Source organism: Canis lupus, chromosome 18 (genome assembly GCF_011100685.1).
Source record: "Canis lupus familiaris isolate Mischka breed German Shepherd chromosome 18, alternate assembly UU_Cfam_GSD_1.0, whole genome shotgun sequence".
Lineage (NCBI taxonomy): Eukaryota > Metazoa > Chordata > Mammalia > Carnivora > Canidae > Canis > Canis lupus.
In genome coordinates this window covers 1,794,324-1,814,656 of record NC_049239.1, presented here as the reverse complement: position 1 = coordinate 1,814,656, position 20,333 = coordinate 1,794,324, and the positions used below count along the sequence as shown (strand labels likewise).

Genomic DNA, 20,333 nt, shown 5'->3' with positions numbered 1-20,333 from the left:
TGAGTATTTGGGGGCAGTAAAAATTGATGATGTACGCCTATGTTCTGAGATGAAAAGTTACTAGCTCTGCACAAGTGAGTGATGATTCAAGCTGCAGGATAGTTTTAAGCATTTTGCAGGTATTTGGAAGGGGCAACAAAAGGCATAATATGCAAAGTGTTTTGAAAATTTATTTAAATCTAAGAGAATAATGAATCCAAGAGGGTTGGATGCAGATATTTTAAAATCCTAATTTTTAACTTTATTGAGAAAGTGAATGACTGGGTTTATTGAACACTGGTAAATAAAACCCAGAGCTACAAAGTTTAGCAAGGCCCATGAATAATATGTCTCCAAAAGGATTTATGAAGACTGTATCACACATTTCAAGTCCCAAGATTTACCACACACACCTGGGGGCCAAATTAACTGAAAAACAAAGTGTATTCACCAAAACAAACAAAATGTTTTTCCAGAGCATGAGATTGAAGATGAGAAACGTTGCTGCAAGTCCCTGCTCCTGTAAAGAAGCTTAAAACAGAACAATTATATTTTTGAACAATGGAAGCACTAGTTTCTGAAACAGAGTTGACTGGTGAAACAAATTCAAATTACACTTTTGAAGCATTTGTCTTTTTTATTGTTGTATAATACACATAAATAAAATTTACCACCCAACCGACTTGAAGTGTTCAATTAAGTGGCAATAAGTACACTCACAGTGTTGTGTAACATCACCACTGTCTACTTCCAGAGTACTGTCATCATCTCCATGGAACCCCCGTATGGGGGTCTCATTAAGCAATGGCTCCCATTTGCTTCTCCCCCAGCCCACTAATTAGTGGCAATCACTAATCTCCTTTCTGTCTCTAATGATTTTCTTATTCTGGATATTTCCTGTAAAGGGAATTCGATATTTTGTGTCTGGTTTCTTTTACTTAGCACAGTGTTTTTGATCATAATGGTCATCCATGTTATAGTATGTATCAGTATTTCATTGCTTTTCTATAGCTAAACAACATTCTATCATATGCCTACTTTGTACACTCATTCATCTGTTGACAAACACTTGGGTTATGCCTACCTTTTGGCTAATGTGAACAGAGCTACAGTAGCTCTATGTTTGTGTACATGTTTTTGTTTGAACACCTGTTTTGAATTCTTTGGGGTAGATTCCTTGGGGTGGAATTGCTAAGTTATATCGTAATTCTTTGTTTAACTTATTGAGGAACTTCTAATCCATTTTCCATAGCAGTTGCACTGTTATAAATTCCCACCAGCAGGGGATCCCTGGGTGGCTCAGCGGTTTAGCGCTGCCTTCAGCTCCGGGTGTGATCCTGGAGTCCTGGGATCGAGTCCCATGTCGGGATCCTTGCATGGAGCCTGCTTCTCCCTCTGCCTGTATCCCTGCCTCTCCCTCTCTGTGTGTGTCTCTCATGAATAAAATCTTAAAAAAAAAAAAAAATCCCCACCAGCAATGTATGAGTGTTCCAATTTCTCCACATTCTCACCAATACTCATTATCTGCCAATTTTTTGCTTACAACTATTCTAGGGGTTTGTAAGATGATATTTCATAGTGGTTTTAATTTGCATTTCCCTGATGACTAATGATTTTTAGCATCTTTTAGTATGTTTGTTGGCCCTTTGGTTATCTTCTTTGGAGAAAGATTTATTCAAGTCATTTACTCATTTTTTAATTGGGTTACGTGTCTTTTTGTTGTTGAGTTGTAAGTGTTCCTCATATATTCTGGATACTTTATATATTCTGGGCATACTAGACTTTATATATTCCAATATCCAGAATTTTTTCCAGATATGTAATTTGCAAATATTTTGGCCCATTCTGTGGCTGTCTTTTCACTCTCTGGGTAGTATTATTGATGCACAAAATTTTTAATTTTGATGAAATATAACTTACCGATTTCTTCTTCTGTTAGTTGTGTTTTCGTTGTCATATATTAATTTTCATTACATTTTGAGATACTCAAATTTATCCACAAGAGGAATGCTTTATAATCCATAATTAATTATTTAAATTTATTTTATCTTCCCCAAGCAATTTTATTGCTATTTTGTTGTTGTAGTTTTTTAAAATGCATGCTCTTTATCCATTTGGTGAAAATAGAAATTTAATGTAAAATTAAGAAGTTGGGAACTTTTCATAGATTTTATTTGCTTTCTTAAAAAACCTGTGAGCTAAAACTAAAAGTTTCTATGTTGGAAAGATGAAACATGTACTAGAATTGGAAAGAAAGCAACTAAAAATGTAGAAGTTGATTTTATTCAGTATGTTTAGATCTGATGATTTATACCCTCTGAATCGTAAGGAATTGAAAGGGTTACATGATGAACCATTACTTATTCATTGAGGAAAATAGATAAAAATTTAATCTCCAACTTTTCAAATGGATTCAGGATAATTCTAAAAATGATAATATGCTTAACGATATCAATTCTTGGGCTAGAAGAATGGGGACTAGCTGTATTACTAATAGTGAGTCAAATACTTGAGCTCATTTTGTTTTTAGTTTTATGAAATGGGGATGCAATTTTAGTTCTGGAGAAAGTTGATCCCAAATTAAAAACTAAGAAAGAATCAATGCAATAATTTCATGAAGAAACATGCTGACAGCATTTGCTATCAGAAACCTCATTGCTAGTAGAATAAAAAGGATAGAAGTAACATGAAGAGATGTGAAAATATACTCAACATCACATGTTGTGAAGGAAATGTAAATTAAAACAACAATGAGATACCCCTCTGCACTTATTTGAATGACCAAAATCTCAAACACTGACAACACCCAATGCTGGTGATGTGGAGCAACAGGAATGTTCATTCACTGATGGTGGGAATGAAAAATGGTGCATCTGGGAGGTCTGAAAGTTTCTTACAAAACTAAACATACTCTTATCATATGATCCAACAATCACTACCCTTGGAGTTTACCCAAACAATTAAAAAACTTGGGTCCACACAAAAACCTGCACATGGGTATTTATAGCAGCTTTCTTCATACTTGCCAAACTTGGAAGCAACCGAAATGTCCTTTAATAGGTGAATGTTGAAATGAGTTGAGGTCTGTTCAGACAATGGAATATTAATCAGCACCAAAAAGAAAGGAATCGTCAAGCCATGAAAAGACATGGAGGAAACCTAAATAATATTACTAAGTGAAAGAAGCCGATCTGAAAAGGCCATATACATAACAACATGACATTCTGGAAAAGGCAAAAATATGGAGAAGGTAAAACAACCAGTTTGCCAAGAGTTGGGGGGAGGGAGGGATGAATAGGAAGAGTTCAGAGGATTTTAGGGCAGTGAAACTGCTCTATATGATACTATAATGGTGGATACATGTTATTACACATTTGTCAAAATCCATAGAACATATACCAAGAGTGAACCTAATGTAGACTATGGACTTTGGGTGATGATGATGTGTATGTGCAAGTTCATGGATTATTACCCTTCTGCTGAGAGATGTTAATAGTGGGAGGGGTTGTGCGTGTACGGGGACAAGAGGTTTAAGAAAAATCTCTACCTTCATATCGATTTTTCTGTGAGCCTTAAAGTGCTCTACAAAATAAAATCTATAAAGAAGCATACAAGTGGTAGGTCTGTTTAGAATGCCACAGCAGGATTATTCTAGAAAATTAGCTTGAGAGACATACAGGATTGGAATTCCCAGAGTAGGTGACAAAATGGCATATCAAGGCAGGTTTGGCTCCCTACCTTCAAATTAAGCCCGATGAAATTACAGGAATCAAGGGAGAATTAACAAAAATGAACAAAAGCAGGTGAATCCCTTCAGGAGTCTGAGGCTGTCCTGAACTTATGTGTAAGGGAAGATAGATAGTTGCAGCTGGTGGAAGAAAGGGCCAGGAATTGCAGCAGGATGACAGATTGACCGGGAAACTTTTGACTTCTCCTTTTTTCCTTTTGCCCACAAGGCGATTTCTGCTTCTTTTCTTTATTTCATAACTCTTCAGCAAGGTTCTAGGCCACTGATGCCAGGAGCTGTGGGGGATATCAGGGCAGAGAAGAGGTGATTGGTGTGGGATGTTGAAGGAAATGAATGGATAGCTGGGGTGAGTAGCTACTCTTAGGCATTTGACTCCCTACTCTTCTGATTCTGAACCACCAAAGCCAGAGTCTACAAGACTGCCCCTCTACTACCACTACACTCTTGGGGAGTGGTTCTCAGATTTGAGCATGTATCTCATACTCACCTGGAAGGTTTGCTGAGCCACAGATTGCTGGTGCCCAGTCCAGAATTTCTGCTACAGTAGGTGTAGGATGAGTAATTTCCATGCCTAACAAGTTCCCAGGTGCTGCTGATGCTGACGTCCTTGGAGAACCACTCGCTATGGGTTTAAAGGTGAAAACCTAACTGGAAGAGTCTCCTGGAGTATCTGAAAGTAGGTGTTTGGTGCTGTTGCTCTGGGCTCTCTCCCGTCCCATTAAGCTCTTGGGACTCATGCAGACCAGGACCGGCCTTTCCTCAACACACATGACTAGAGAAGCTGACGTCCCCTGGAAAATGAACTCACCAGATTAGACATCCGAAGACAGAGTAGAAGTACTTCAGACAACCACAACAACCAACCATATAGCAACACCATCTGAAAAACAAGGTTATGCACTCAGGAAAGAATGTAGAATTTTCCAACTATACACCTTGTCCTGCTCTGAATGTTCACGTCTCCCCATAGTCACATGTTGAAAGCCTCCCTTCCCTGCTCTGATGATATTTGGAGATGGAACCTTGGGGAAGTAATACGGTTTCCATGAGGACACGGGCATGGTCCTTGTGATGGGATTAGTGCCCTTAAGAGAATAAGGACAGCTCTCTCTTTCCTCTGTGGGAGGACACAGTAAGAAGACAGCGGTTTACAAGGTCAGGAAGCGAGTCCTCACCAAGAATTAAAACCACCAGCACCTTGACCTTAAACTCCCAGCCTCCCGAACTATCAGAAATAAATGTCTGTTGCTGAAGCCCCCCAGTCTGTGGTGTTCTGTTGAGGCAGCCTGAGCTGAGACACATGTCATTTCCCATCAGGGCCACATCAGCAGGTGCACTGAGGTGACTTCTCAAATATGCTCTCCCTGTTTCCTGACCATTCTTCTTAGAGGCCAGATACTGAACAGAGTGATGAGATCACATCTCTCTTGAACACGTTATAAAGCCCTTGTGGTATTTGACCTGACTGTTCAGAGTTCTGACCACTGGCTATGGTAGGTTGTGCTCACCCAGAAGCTGGCCTTGAAACAAGGATATATGTGCAGGTATTTTCTCTGGAGTTGAGCCAAGATAGCCCTGGTGGTGGACTGGAAAGTGAGTCAGGGAAACCAACACTGGTGCATTCATGAGCAAGTGATCCCTATGGGCAACTGAAGCAGAATCCCAAGGGGACCTCTGGGAGGTGATACAGCATAGACCATACTTATGTTCCACCCGGAGGAACGTAGGATATTAAGCCATGGACTTTCATTGATCATTGATAGAGGGCTGCTCCCCAGAGGTAATAATTTTTCGAGACTTCCATCAGTGGCCAGTGTGTGTGTGTGTGTGTGTGTGTGTGTGTGTGTGTGTGCATGTGTGTGTGTGTGTGTGTGTGCAGAATCAGTAGGAGCCAAGGGGATGGGATAAATGCACCTACATCACCTTGCTACCTTATCTTCTCCCAATTACCCAGAAGACTAACATTTCATTCCTATCCTTTGAAGCCCGAATCTGATCTAAGAAGCATCTCTCTCCCTATCTGGTTATTGATGCCCGATAATCCTCTAAGTAGGGACCTTCTCCAATTAGAAAGCAGGAGATTAAAATAAAAAAAAAATGAGCCAAATAGTAGAGTCCAGTAGCCCTTGATCAGAGATCTCAGGGCTATGAACCCAGAAACTGCCTGCAATGCTATTTGAGTTTGTGTATTTTCCTGAGCTTTCTTCAGCTATCAGGGCAGGCCTGGGATGCATCCAGCCAACTATTCCTCCTAAGAAGGTCAAGAACCATTGGCCCAAGTTGATGAAACACAGTCACACTAAAGTGTAGTCCCTCATGAAAGTAAACGGCCAGCAGCACTGCCTTCTTGATCCGACTTGGAGACAATGCCATTGGAGACGTTATGGGAAAGGCTACACAAAGGAGCAGAGAACTCCCTAAACCAAGATGGCATTTGGAAATTTTAGTCTTGAGTGAAGCCAAATAGCACCTCTGTGTTGATGTCTTGCCTGGCCCAGGACACTGACATGACTGCTTGCAGAGCTGAACCACAGGAAGCATGCCACCAACACTTATTATAGTGTCATGTTTGTTATGTTTGCCTCCTTCTTCCCCCATTTCCTTTCGGTCCTTTCCTTTCTTTCTCCAAGTCCTAAATTTTTCTCCATCATAACTTATTCATCCCTCTATTGTCAACTGTTCCTGCTATATACCAGGTAAAGGGTGAGGTCCTAAGCCTATAATATGCTAAGATAGGATGATGTCTTCACCCGAGAACCCCAACGTTTACTGAGAAGGACAAACATGAAATGCAGTGCCATTCAGGGTGATAAATACTATGTGGAGGGAGGAGATGAATATATGGAGAGTCCTCAGGAAGTCAGGGGCTGTTTTATAAATTTGTGCTATGGTCTGAATGTTTGTGTCCTCCAAAAATTCATACATGAAGTCTTAATGCCCAATATGGTGGTATAGAAAGTGGGACTTTTGGGAAGTACTTAAGCCGTGAGGGTTCAGCCTTCATGTTTGTGATTAGTGCCTTATAACTGAGGCTCCAGAGAGATTTCTAGCCCCTTCCATCGTTGTGAGAGCAGTAAGAAGTCTACAACTGGGAGGAAGGCGTTTAGTCAACCATGGTGGCACCTGATTTCAGATATGCAACCTCCAGAACTGGGAGAAATGGATTTCTGTTGTTTATTAGCTACCAGGTCTACAGTATTTACTTGTAGAAGCCTGAAGGGACTAAGACATTGCATGTGGTAAATTCTGACATTGAAATCTGCACATAGTTATGGCTCGATATTCTTACTGCCCTCCATTACCCATGTGAAAACGTACTTTTTAATTTCAAACAAGAGCATTTGGGCTTTGCAATTTTCTTCCAAGTGGTAGATGGGCTTGGCTGTCCTTAATGTCTTGCACACACATACTGTGGTCACCAGCACACATTGGGTATGGGTTTAGTACTGATGGTCTGTCTATATCAAAGACCATGGTACTACTAACTGACCCATCAGTGACCTAACCCGTGATCTCTTAGCAAGCCAATTTGCCCAGCTGATAGATGTGGGCCACCACTGATCATGCCCAGAGAGGACTCAGGCCCACTCAATAGTTTCTTACCCACTGAGGTGTAATTCTAACCAAAGTAAAGAATGCCCAGAAAGAATGCAGATACATCTCTCTCCTCCAAGTTTCCAGAGATGCCTTTTCCTTACACATAGGAGCATGGACAAGGCTTATTTAATAATTAAATTAATTATTAAATGAAGGTTATTAGCTAGCTTCTATAGTAGATAGGTCCCGGGAGCCCATATAGGTCTCACCCACACACAGCGGTTAGTCCTTTGTTATTTCAACCATACCTCACCTCTTCCCTTCAGAGTACAGACTCCTGAACTAAGTTTTATCTCTAAAATGGGCTAGTTTGATTTTCACCCCCAGGAATTTGGAATTGTTACCTAATATGCTGGGTGTTATGCAAGAAAGGCAATGAGGCTGAAGTTAGGGTAGTTATATTTGGTCATCTATGTGCCTCAACAGGGAAATGCATCTTGCAGTTACAGGAATGAGAGCCAAGGAGGAAGAGATAAGACCCTGTAAGACCTGGTGGAGATGAGAGAGGAACCTAGGTCCCTGGCTGGGTTCAAATTGGATGTTCCTGTTCCTTGTTCCAATTTCCGATAAACCCTGGGCTACCTCTCTGCCCTTGGGTGCCACAGGCATCCTTTATTCCTTATTGGGAAAAAAATGAAAATGAAAACAAATTTTCACTTAAGGCAGCTTGAGTAGGTCTCTGTTACTTTCAATCCAAAGAACTTGACTAACTGTCCTAAGAGAGAATTTCTCACCAGCGTGAGCTATTCTTACCATTGCTGACCTTAGGCAATTTAATCTCTTGAGATAGTCCTTTAAAAAGAGATTATTATGACCATAATGACAGATAAATAGAATCTTCATGTCCACTGCCTGGTTCTGTGACCCTAGAATATAATGGAAGCATCTGGAGAGAATGAGGAACTGTATGAAAACAGGCTGGGTTGCCCTGAGGGAAATTAGCGTAAGTGTTCTGAAAGAGAGGAACTAGCTGTCAGGGGAAGCAGGAATGTCCCCATCCTGGAGATTTTCAGAAATAAGATAAGCAGTTACTTGTCTAGGATAGCTGGAAGCATTCAGATGACTAAGCTACCTTCCGTTGTCCCTCTTCTTTGGGTCCCTGGAGTCTGTATTCCGGGCTCCATGGTCATGTTTTGTGTTGGGAGGTGGGGTCCTACATTATGGGAATTTGTCTAACTGTCTCTGTGGGCAGGTGGTCCACTTTCAGAACCTTTGCCACAGATTTTATAAGCAGACCTTTGAAAATTCCTTGCTCTGCAATCCCCTGGATTCTGGTTTTCCAGTAGGCTCATTGGTAATGCCTTAAAGATGATAAGAGAAATGAATGATTCAGAGAAAACCAGTGAAACCAAATAGGAAGTTGGAAAAAGTGAAATTTTACAATACATTTTCCTGCCCTTCACTTGTCTGTCTTTTCCTGGCCAGGATTCATCCTGAGAGTCTATTTTTACCCTGTTCCTGACCCAGCGAAACCTTGAGGTTCTGCAAATCTAACCAGATTTAGAGTCCATTTGTGTTTTCTCTGTAACCTCTTATTTCTGGGAAAGAGAGGCAATGAGAAGGGACTGCTTCGACTTGTACTCATTTCTCTCCTACCACACTGACTATGCTTTTGGTCTCCCTTAGGGGCACCATGTGTAGGACCTCAAGCAGCCCAACTGGGAAAGAAAAGTTTTACAAACTGAAAAAAAAAAAAAAATGAGGCAAGACAAATCTCTTCTACAAAAGGGCACAGGGAGTAGAACTCCCCACATTTTCTCAGACCTTTGAGGCCCTAATCTTGGGATATCAGAGCTGGGTGAAAGGCAAGTCAAAAGTATGCTTTCTCACTGTGGTTGCCAAAACCTGACACCATTTCAGAGCGGTTCCTCCTGCAGATGTAGATGCAGGCTGGTATCCTCAGGAGGAAAGGGCTTGCAGGGGCCAACTCCCAAAGTGTTGAAGAAAGAACCTTCCAATGCAGAATTTTCCCACACTCAGCAACAGGGCAAGGAGAAACCAACAGGCACAGAGTACTGCGGAAATCACAAGATGTGGTTTGCAGCTGGGGGAAGAGCGGCTATAGTTCTTGCCATTCGGGGCTTCTTCTGGCTGGAATATTCTTAATCCTAAAACTGGTTAGCAGGGGATTTTCAGGTGAGCTTGAGGGGAAAGAGTGAAGAACATACCTATTGAATCTCTCTGTGTCTGTCTCTCTGTCCCCGTCTCTGTCTCTGTCTCTCAGCATCAAAGCAGAACATGCTGCCTTGTCTGAACTGAGAGTGAGACCTGAAGTCTATTTCTGGTCTGCCAACTGACTCCCTGGTGACCTCAGTCACTTCCTCTCATAGCGCCTCAGAGTTCCCTTCTCTGAAGGACTCTTACAACTAGACAGATCCCCCAAACCTAGGAGATGCCAGTAGACACAACTTTTGATCACTACAGTCTGAGACCCTGTGGGTTTGATTTTTGCCAGGGACAGGTGAGTTCCAAGGAGAATATTCTCTGGTCATGTTCATCCTGGAAATAATGGATCCAGGGGAAGCAGTTTCCTCCTGTCACTTTCTCTGGTTTCACAAAATCCTCTAGATTAACTCTTGGATTCCATCCAAAGCTGGTAACAGAGGATCCCCGGAGAACAGAAGTGGGGATGAGGAAAATATTGGAAAGGAACTTCAGCTTCAGGAAAAATATTGCCCAGATGAATTCTAAGGCATCAGCTACATTCTTTGTTGGGCTGCAGCTACCACAAAAGTGTGTAAATCAGAAGGATGAGGACTGGGCTTGAGGTGTTCTCAGGTCCTAACATAATCTGGATCAAGCTAAAAAATATTTGTTAACATGCATTGTGTGCGTATTAAAACTTCTGTTAGCTCTTCTGTTAGGTCTTCTGTGGTGACCACCAAAAAATGGTCATAAGGCATGTAACTTTCAAAATACTAGTAAAGAAAAACAAACTGAATTCAAAAGGACAAAAGAAAATAGTAAACAGTTAAAAAGCAGAACAAACAGAAAATGGAAAATGATAAAGAGAAATCAGAATAAGTCATTACTTAAATTTTAAAAGGCTAAATTCTCTAGTTGTGATTGAATTAGATTTTGAGTGGATTTTAAAAAATAACCCAAACTCTACACTTTTTATAATGGACATATAGCATAAAAGATTTCAGAAGGATTAAAAACAGAACAGTGGGAGAATTTCTAGTAGCCAAATAAAGACTGAAACAAACAAACAAACAAACACGTGCAACTATGTTCCTACCAAACAAGAGACTCTATCTAAATTCTAAAGTAAATTATGAGAGAACAAGAGGGCTACTAACATCAGTGTCAGAAAAATATAATTTTAAATTTGTAAACTAAGAAATAGCCTCATAATATAGAAAAATGCACACACAAGACTAGAAGGGAAAAATAGATAAACCACCTTCGTAGTCTTAAATACCTAGGGAGATATACCATGTTCATGGATTGAATAACACACTATTGCAAAGATGTCAATTTTCCAGATTGATTGAGGAACTCAATTCCAGTCAAAGCTCCACTTTTAAAAAGGGTCTTCCTTGGTAAAACAAAAACAAAAGCAGACAAAAACACCATTCTGGTGAGTGGTGTTAATGATGTACATGTGTGGGGGTAGGGAGTAGAAGGGAAATGTCTGAACCTCCCTCATGGTTTTGTTGTAAACCTAAAATCCATCTAAAAAATAAAGACTTAAAAAACTAAATAATAATAATAAAGAATTTAAAAATATTAAAAACTTCCCATGAAGTGAATGAAGAGATAAATTCCAAACTGGGAGATTCTTTCACTAATACATATAATAGTCATTTTCAGAATGTATAAACAACTTCTACACAATTGACTTTTAAAGTTGCTAATAAAATGAGAGTAAAATGGCAGAAGGTTTGAATAGGTCTTTATGAAAGAAAACATGATGACCTATGAGCACTTGAAAAGGTGTTCATCTTCATTAGTATTCAGGTAAGATGCAAATTACAACCATACTACCCAGTCACCAGATTGGGAGAAAAATTACAATATTCAAAAATATGAAGGACAGTAGCACTTTTTGTAATAGCAAAGACTGTAAGAAACCAGAAAGCCCAGTGGTATCTTTAAAAACTGTGGTCTATGCTTGCCATGGGATACTACACAGCAGTTAAAATGAACCAGCTATACGGTACACATCTGGATAGATGTCATGAACTGGTTTTTGAGTGGAAAAAGCAAGTCACAAGAGAATACAAAAAGTAGATTTTTGGAGCTCCTGGTTGGCTCAGTCAGAAGAGCCTGCAACCCTTGATCTCGAGGTCATGAGTTCAAGTCCCATATTTGGTATAGAGTTTACTTTAAAAAAAAAGGTATATTTCATTCCTCTGAAAGCCATTATTTATGGATGGAGGAAAATAAGAATAATTTTCTAAAGAACATAGGGAAATAAACTTAAAAGTCCAGGTGATGAGTTACTTTGAGAGGGGACAGAAGGAAGTGAGATTAGGAAGGAGAGCTCAATGGTAATTATCAATTTTCCTAAAGTGCTAAGTGAGTTCATGGCTGCTAGATGGTTATTCCATATATATATATATTCCTTTTTTTTGTCAAAAACAAAGAATTTTAAATAACTTGACCAATTTGGAAACCCCTTGGTATGCCAAAGTCATCCTTTTAGAAAACTTCAAGTTCTTGTGCTCTCTGATGAGCACTTTGGGACTTTGGGTCCTAGGAAGCTGATCTTCTGAGAATTATTTTGGGACTCTTTTTGGGACTTCTGAGAATTATTTTGGGAATCTTTACGTAGATTTGTCATATTGTATCTACTCAATACTCAAGAAGAATTTAAAATGTTGTGAACAACCTTCTGATGCCAAATGGTCAGTTCTACCTCATTCTTTTTAGAAATACATAATATTCTATAATATGGACACATCATCTCAACTGAATCGCTTCCCTATTGATGTAATTTTAAGGATTTTGTTTCCAAACTTTTGGCTTTTCTCTAAAAAGGGATCTTAACAGTTAGTAATTTTTATTTTTTATTTTTAGGAAAGGAAGTGTCTTTGTTCAACAAAGCAAACACACCCATGCTTTCAAAGTCCTCCAAGTGGAAGATGTGAAGCCCAGAAGCCAGAGAAGAAGGAAGAGAAAAGGCAGAGGGTGGGGGTGGGAGAGGGAGTGAGTCAGTGTGTGAGGTGGGGGTGACCCTGGCTATCAGGTTGAGTCATACTCTGCGATCTTGACCTATTACAAAGAACTCTGTCCGCCTTTTTCTCCATCACAGCGCACTGGGCCTTTCACTTTACTGAAACTTCTTCGACCCCTCTGCTAACCAAACACATGATTCTCTTATGCGGAAGTCCCATATCTGTAAATTTGGCATGTGTCCTTTTCCCCTGCAAACTTCAGGAATTGGATTTGCCATATGAGTATCGGGGAAAATTCGGAAACACAAGAACCAGAAGATGGCTGCATAAAGACACGACAAGGAAAAGGCATAAAAGGTGTAAAGTTCTCTTTGCAAGGAGACCCAGGCTAAGCCAATCCTGGGCATGCAGTGGTCCTCCCACCTCTATGATGCTTCGTGAACATTTGTTGATTCCTTAATTTGTTGACCAAGTAAATGATAAAGAAGAATTTACTCAATTTACAACTGTTAATAGGTGTGTCCCTTTGTAATAGACAACTTGGCTATTTTCTAATAGGTTGCTGAAAAGATGGCCCAAGATGCCATTTAAATAAAGATGTTACAGTATGTAATGGGTCACAGAAACCACGAACACAATATCCAAGTAATTTAATAACAGTTAGGAATAAGATTTCCATTAGACATGCCTGGAATAGGAGCGTACTACTTTACTGCTTTCTATCAAGAAGACCTCTAAATTCCCAATTTAAAACTGATACGTTTCAAGCTCGTGAATTAGAGTGGGTATCTGAGTAAGAGAATAAATTGGGCCAGAGACTTAGCCATTGTGCTGCTGTGCAAACCTGATTGCTCCTGTGAGGTTATTAAAAATTCTGGGCTAATGTTCTGGAAAGAATGAATTTGCTATTATAGCAATCTTCCTGCATCATGGTACCTCTGCAGTTGAAGCGCTATCTCTAAATTTAGCATATGCTCTAGGAAGGAGATTAATTGAATTAAGAAGTATTTATTAGAGAAGAAATAAATAGCTTTTGCCAATTAATGAGATCAATCAGCCCAACCATTAAAGAGGATTAGGGAGCTCTGCCAGAGGTGTTGGGTTTTAAGATATGAAGCCTGATAGGCAATATTCCAGGGGATGTGGAACCCATTCACGAGCCATATACATTTAGAAGCACAGAGTAAATGAAGTGTAAAAGAGAGTAATGGAGCCATTGTAAAATCAGATTAGGAAAATGTATCACCTTTCCCTTCTCCTTCTTCCCACCCCCTCCTCCCAAACATCTCACTTACATAATCCTCTATACCGACTATCAAAACAGTATGCAGCTAACGATAAGTAGCTGCTTGGGAATATCATCTGATGATATTCGTCACCATTTGGACATTAGCGATGCATGCAGAGTTATTTTCTAATTTGCTGTTTAAAAAGGAAAAAGTATTCCGTTTGGACAATCTGAAATCATATCAGATTTTTGCTTTGACTTTGCGGAAATTTCAATTAAACAAAGAGGAGTCCCCCTTTCCTCCAATACCTCTCTAACATTTTTTTTTTCCCTACCGTGTTTTTTCTGGACTTCCTAGAACCGAGGAATCATTGGTTTGTACTTACACACATAAAAATGACACACAATATGTTAGTTTCCAGCCGCTATGTTCTACAAAAGGCAAGAGAAGTTTGCCTAGGGACACTCTTAATTTAATTTCCGGATGTAAAAGCATCTTCATCCTGCGAATATCCATCAGCATGCTGGTGATGACCCTAAGTAGGATAATCTCTACTCCCGGAATAGAGAGACTGCTGGACCTGGAAGGGACTCCAGGCATAACCAGGCACATCGCCGTGGTCTGGGTGGCCTGGATGCTTGTGTCTTCACCAGGATGCATTAGCAGTGTCTCTGCAGGCTCCGTGAACCCACGGGGAGCACTTCAGGGAGGGCAGTGCCTGTCCTGCCCTGGAGTGAAACCTTCATCTGTGAAGGAGGGCCCCGGGTCAGGAGAGGTGATCAACAGCTTCTGCTCACCAACGAAGTCTGGACGCTGTGTGAACAGTGTTTGTGCATCACTGAAGCCTCACAACACCCCTGGGAGGCAGATACCATTACCCCCCTTTTGCAGATGTTATTCGTCTGGGTGGTTGATCAGTTGTGAAGTTAGGATTTGCATTCACATATAATCTGCTTAAACTTACTTACTTTTCCTTTTCCCTATTCCTGCTACTTCCTGTTTCTGCACTTGACACTCGCTGCTTCCCCGCCTGGGATAAGGCGCCGCAGCTAAGAGCACGGAGTCCACAGTGAGACTGCCTGGATTTCAATCCTGGCTTTTCCTCTTACAGGCTGTGCAGCCCTCGGCAAAGTACATGGCCCCTCTGTGTCTCTGTTCCTGCATCTGTGGAATGGGGCTGATAACGCTACCTGTCCACAGGGCTGCTTAGAGGATTAAATGAATTAGTGTTTGTAAAGCACTGAAAAGCATGCCGGGCACACAGTCTAAGTCACTGTTGTTGTGATCACATAGGGATTACAATGGCACACGGCAGGCACTTAATTAAACATGTTATTCTGGGAAAACATAATGTGTTCATTTCTGCACAGCTGTTCTTGAGTTTTCTCCATTTTTAGAGACAAGTGTTTAAACTTTGCTCTGTGGGACGGGAAGAGCAAGTTGCAGAAAGTCCACTGTGCAACATCATGGCCCTTCCAGGAGGGAGCTATTTGGGTTTGCACCCTCCATTCGGACCGCTCCCCCCATCTTGGTTTAGTCAAATTAATTTTGATCACTGTCACATTATAAGTTTTTAAGGACAGAGCCCTGAGGATTTTTTCATATATATATATATATATATATATATATATATATATATATATATGCAGGTGCACAGTCAATGTTTTTTGGATACACCGTTGGGTCCTTATTGCAAAATGGCAGCTAATTCTGGAGGCACAGAAGGCTGCCACCAGGACGCCTGCGTGTGTGTAGCAGGAGGGGCCCCACAGTTAGGAGGCCTCCATTCCACAATGTCCAGCAGGGTCCGTGGCCGGAGGCAGAGGCGGACGGTTAGCTGCTCAGTAGGAAGATGGGCCTATTCCCCTTTGGTTCCTACCCAAGGAGGAGGGCTCATTGTGTTGAACACAGTGAAATGCCAGAAAGATATTGAAGGAGTAGAGAACCGAATCCAACTCTAATTTTGTTTGTTTGTTTGTTTTGCTTCACCCTTTTTAAAATTTGGAAATCCTGGACTCTCTGTACAGGAAGTAGCAGAGACAGTGATGTTCAGGCAAAGTTCTATGCAAAACACTATGTTCCTGGTCTCCTTCTTTGTTGAAATACTAGAGAAAAGCTTAAATGCCTTAAAAGTTATCATTAAGTATTCCAACGTGTCATTTCGTGCGCAGTGAATGCTAGTTGTGGTTTACTCAATTTTGACAGCTAGACTTAATTAAACATGTTATTCTAGGAAAACAGATGACAATCACTGGAGGGCTCTTTTGATTATATGTATAGAAGTAACTCACTAATTTGAGCATCTGACATTAGCCTTCCCTCCCACTTTGTTGCAGGGTTGGCAAAGCCCTCAGCTGGGTGAGGAGGAAGGGATGTGGGATCAGCGTCCTGAGCGGTCAGATCCGCAGCATTCACGTGTGTGCCTCCTGCTCCCGTCCCGCTCTGCTTCATCACAACAGGCTCCTCCTGAAGGGGAGCATTTGACCTTGACCAAAGGAGATGCTCAGCCTCTCTGTCTGCAAGTGATCGAAGGAAGCGTCCATGACCCGAGCCTCCTAGACATCCTAGCCAGGCTGCAGACCAACCTACAAAGCTGAAAGCAGAGGCTCTCACTGAGCAGTGCCAAGGGCTTTGTGGTAACTCCCCGTCACACCCCACACTGTCCCAGAAATGAGTGTGGTCACCTGCTGCAGGTAGACAGCTGGGGTTCCCTCCACCCCTGACTGCAGAACTCTGGGGGGGGGGTCAGGGCTTCTAGAGGATCCCCACATCGGTCATTTATTCTTGGCAAAAGAGTTGGGTCTCTAAGTCTAGACCCCTTTGTAAATAGGGTACAAGTGTTATTTGACAAATCTAAGGATGTTGGGATTAAGCTTTTCTCTGTTATTTTAGCAAGAGTAGGGGGGCCAGGGAAGAGCATTCTTCACGGAGCTCGGCCCGAATATCACTGTCTGCTTATGCTGTTGGCTACATGGCAATTTATTCAAATTCCCTAGGCTCCATTCTTAAATGAGTTGGCCCTGGTGTCACCCAGAGCCACATGGCAACACCTAACGACAGCTTTTAGGACACTTTTTGTGTGTGGGGTGGGGGAGTAACATTTCTCTGCTGCCTTGAATCCTTCTGTTTTTCCAGTGTATGTTGGTTAACTTTATTTGCATCGTTTGGGGCTTTGATTTTAGTCAGCACAATTAATAATTTACGCCCCGACTTAATGGGGCTGCGGAGGGGATGAGGGAGATCTTGGTTCAAACGCTGTGGCTCCCTGTATGGACAGCTATGGGCATCTTGTGTGAGTTGCCAAGTGCATTACAGAGTAATAAATGTATAACGAGCTGGGCCGCCTGCGCGCCTGCTAAAAATGAACTCTGAGTTAAGTAAGAGAAGCCTTTCCATCGTGCGGCCTCCGCCGAGAAACTTCAAGAGCGGTGGAGTCCTGCAGGCCTTGCTCCTCAGAGCGAGTGCGGTGCGGGTGTGTGCACGAGCGGCTGCGGCCCCTGTAAATCCTGCTTTATTTTGGAGGCACTTCTTCTCGAGAAGTTGTTTCAATCAAGAGAGATCCCTAGCCGTGTTCTGAATTATGCGTCATGCGACAGGGCTTTGTGTGACTCAGAATCTTCTCATATTATTATTGAGCTGGGCACGGCTGACGCGCTTCCAGTGTAGTTTATGGGTGTGAAATGGTTAAACAGCAAAACCACCAAGATCTGCAGCTGGGAGTGGCGGGGGCAGGTTATTTGCCAACTGGCCACAGTCAATGTGGGAGAGTGAATCACATCCAGGATGAGGGAGAATTTGATCCCCTGGTGCTGAATACAGAGAAGTCTGTACATCTTCAGATAGTTCATTGTAAAGCAGGGGAGAGGAAGGAGAGGACTCACACCCATGTAACCAAAAAGCTGCCGGAACATTCTAGAGAATACACTGGAGGAAAGACTCTTCCTTAGAGAGTTCAGATTTAAAAGCTCAGATTTAAAATGGTGAGCTGAAAGTTCTCATCATTGACAGCCGAGATGTTTCTTCTGGGGGAAATACTTACCAGTTGTTACTTGATTCTGTATGTTGGGCCGGTGGGGCCTTCCCTGGACTTTCCTGGTCACTGCTGGAGAGCAGGGCCATTGTGTGCCTCGGGTGCTGTAAGGGGTCAGGACAGAGCTCCCACGTGGTCTTCAGCATGGAGAAGTGTCTGCCCCTTGAAAAAATAATATATGGAGATCCTCAAGTGGAGAGAAAAAGAGAGGGGGGAGGGTGGGCAAGGAGCACTCCATCCCCCCCCCCCCCAAGGCTTCTCCACCTGCCCTTTCTTCCCACTTCACATCTGCAAACCAGTCAAGCATCGCTTAAATAAGTCACTGAGTGTTGTTCATGCCGATTCAAATTGGGCTTCTGTAGCCGGTGACAGAGAGACCCCTGGGAACTACCATGAAAGAAAAAAAAATACAACAGAAACGCACAAAAACCAAAACAGATGTATAAAATCCAAGACCTAATCTTTGGGAAGCCTAATGATGAAGACAGATCCCAGAAATAGATACAGAAGTGAAATATGTACCAGAAAGCTTTCATAATTCCCAAATTTTGAGTGAAAACTTGTATGCGAAATCGGGAAGGGAGCAAATAACACAAATAGAATAGAAGCAGTAGGAAGCTCCGACAAACAAGTAAATGAGGGAAATTAAATGAAAGGGAAAGTAAACTGGAAACAATGTCAATAAATATGACAGAGATTTAATTGGATCCTCACAAAAATTGGTAAGAAGAAAACTAGGGCTCCAATAGAAAGTTCAGAAAATTGAATGAACAGATAATTGACACAAGTTGATCATATATTTCCAATTTGAAAGTTCAAAAAAAAAGGACCCCAGAAGTACAAGTTAATATCACATTGTTAAAAATAACGGAAAATGTTCAATATAATGGTAAAGTCATGCATCTTCTTGGCTTTTTGGTGGCAGGGTGTATTGACCAGATTCTTTTAAAAAACAGTGAAAAATTCTCACCAAGCTTCGAAGAAAATTAGTAAGCCTTGTCCGGGAAGTCCTTTTCCTTGAAGTGTATCAGAAGATAACAGAATTTAAGAGCTGCGGTAGGAGACTTTGGTCAGGAACAATGGAATTCCAGTCTCAATAAACCTAAACAAATAAAGCACTCTATTTTCCCAAGTATTTGAAAAAGCCAGGGAAGGAATGGCCTCGTAGGCCCGTGGAGGGAGGCTTTCAAGCAAGGTCCTTCTATTGCTGTGTCACAAATTGCCATAAAATCTGAGTCTTAAAACTGTTCCCACTTCTTAGGTCATGACTCCTTGGGGTGGACGTCTAGTCAAGGTATGACTGGGTTCTCTGCTCCCTTCTTGTGAGGCTGAAGTCAAGGTGTGGGCTGAGCTCTCTTCTGGAGGCTCTAGAGATGAACCTACTCCCCCGCTTGTTCAGGTTCTTGACAGATTCATTGTTTGTGGTCGTGCGACCGAGATCCCCATTTCCTCCTCGCCTGTGAGCAGGAGACAGCTATCAGCTCCTGCAGGCTGCTCATGCTCCCTGCCACGTGGCCCCTCCATTTTCAAAGCCAGCGGTGGAGAACCTCCCAAGTGACAAATCTCTCTCACTGTTCAACACTCTCACTTCCTGCCTCCGACCTCTAGAGCTGGACTGCAGGGCTCATGTCCAGCTAGATAATTTCTCTCCTGATTAACTCAAAGTCAGTGGATCATCAACCTTAATAACATCTGCAGAATCCATTTTGTCATATAACATATTTATGGGAATGTGATATTTTGTGCTCACAGATTCCTCCAACACTCAAGGGGAGAACATGACATAAGGGCGAGGGTCATTGGGGGTCACGTCAGGCTTCTGCTCACCACACTCTCTGTGTCACGCTCTGTCTCATTGCTTGCATTGACTGTTTTTCCACAGAATGGGTGTGATGCAAGCACCGGGCTCATGTTCCCCCTGGTGTGCAACCATATGCAAGAGAGGGTCTTCTCGTCCCAGAGAGGGTGCACGAATCACATGGTCCGTGGAATTACCCAGGGAAAGGGTCCCCAGGGTGGCTCAGCCAATTAAGCATTGGATCCTTGATTTTGGCTCAGGTCATGGTCTCAGGGTCCTGGGACCGAGCCCCATGGTGAGTTCCCTGTTCAATGGGGAGTCTGCTTGTCCCTCTCCCTCTGACCCTCCCCCCATTCACTCTCTCTCTCTAAGAAAAAAAAAAAAAAAGAAATATAAATAAATCTTAAAAAAAATTACCCAGGTAAGGATCTTGAGATGGTCAACTTTGTCATGTGGTCAAGAAGAGATTAAATTAGTAGTTGACCTCATGCCTTAGTAAAAACATAAATCGAACAATACTGAGATAGAAATTGATACTTAGTCATTAAAACTAGACTTACCTAAACCATATAGGAAATGCATTCGTTCAAAGAAAAAGTCAACAGCAGGGGCAGGAAGAGCCGGACGCAGGGAAATCAGTGACTCCCCATTTCCACAGTCTGCCTGCTGCGGCGTCGGACTCGGCCTCAGACTGCAGAAGGAGACATCACTCAGATAAGCTCCACCCTCACGTCCAGACCTCGTGTTCTCAGCTGTACCATTTGGAGGAAGGGAGACTGTTTGCCCTTGAAGCTGTTGCATCAGACAGTTTCTCTTTCCAAAGGCCTGG

General features: G+C 42.0%; 1 long non-coding RNA gene across 1 annotated transcript; it reads right to left on the bottom strand.

Moving 5' to 3' along the window:
* Positions 1-219: 219 nt before the first annotated feature.
* LOC102155405 lies at positions 220-20,257 on the bottom strand. The gene is made up of 4 exons (XR_005373012.1): positions 20,065-20,257; positions 17,716-17,868; positions 4,536-4,607; positions 220-4,002 (listed from the first exon to the last, which is right to left on the bottom strand). It is a non-coding gene; the product is annotated as an uncharacterized LOC102155405 (long non-coding RNA).
* Positions 20,258-20,333: the final 76 nt, after the last annotated feature.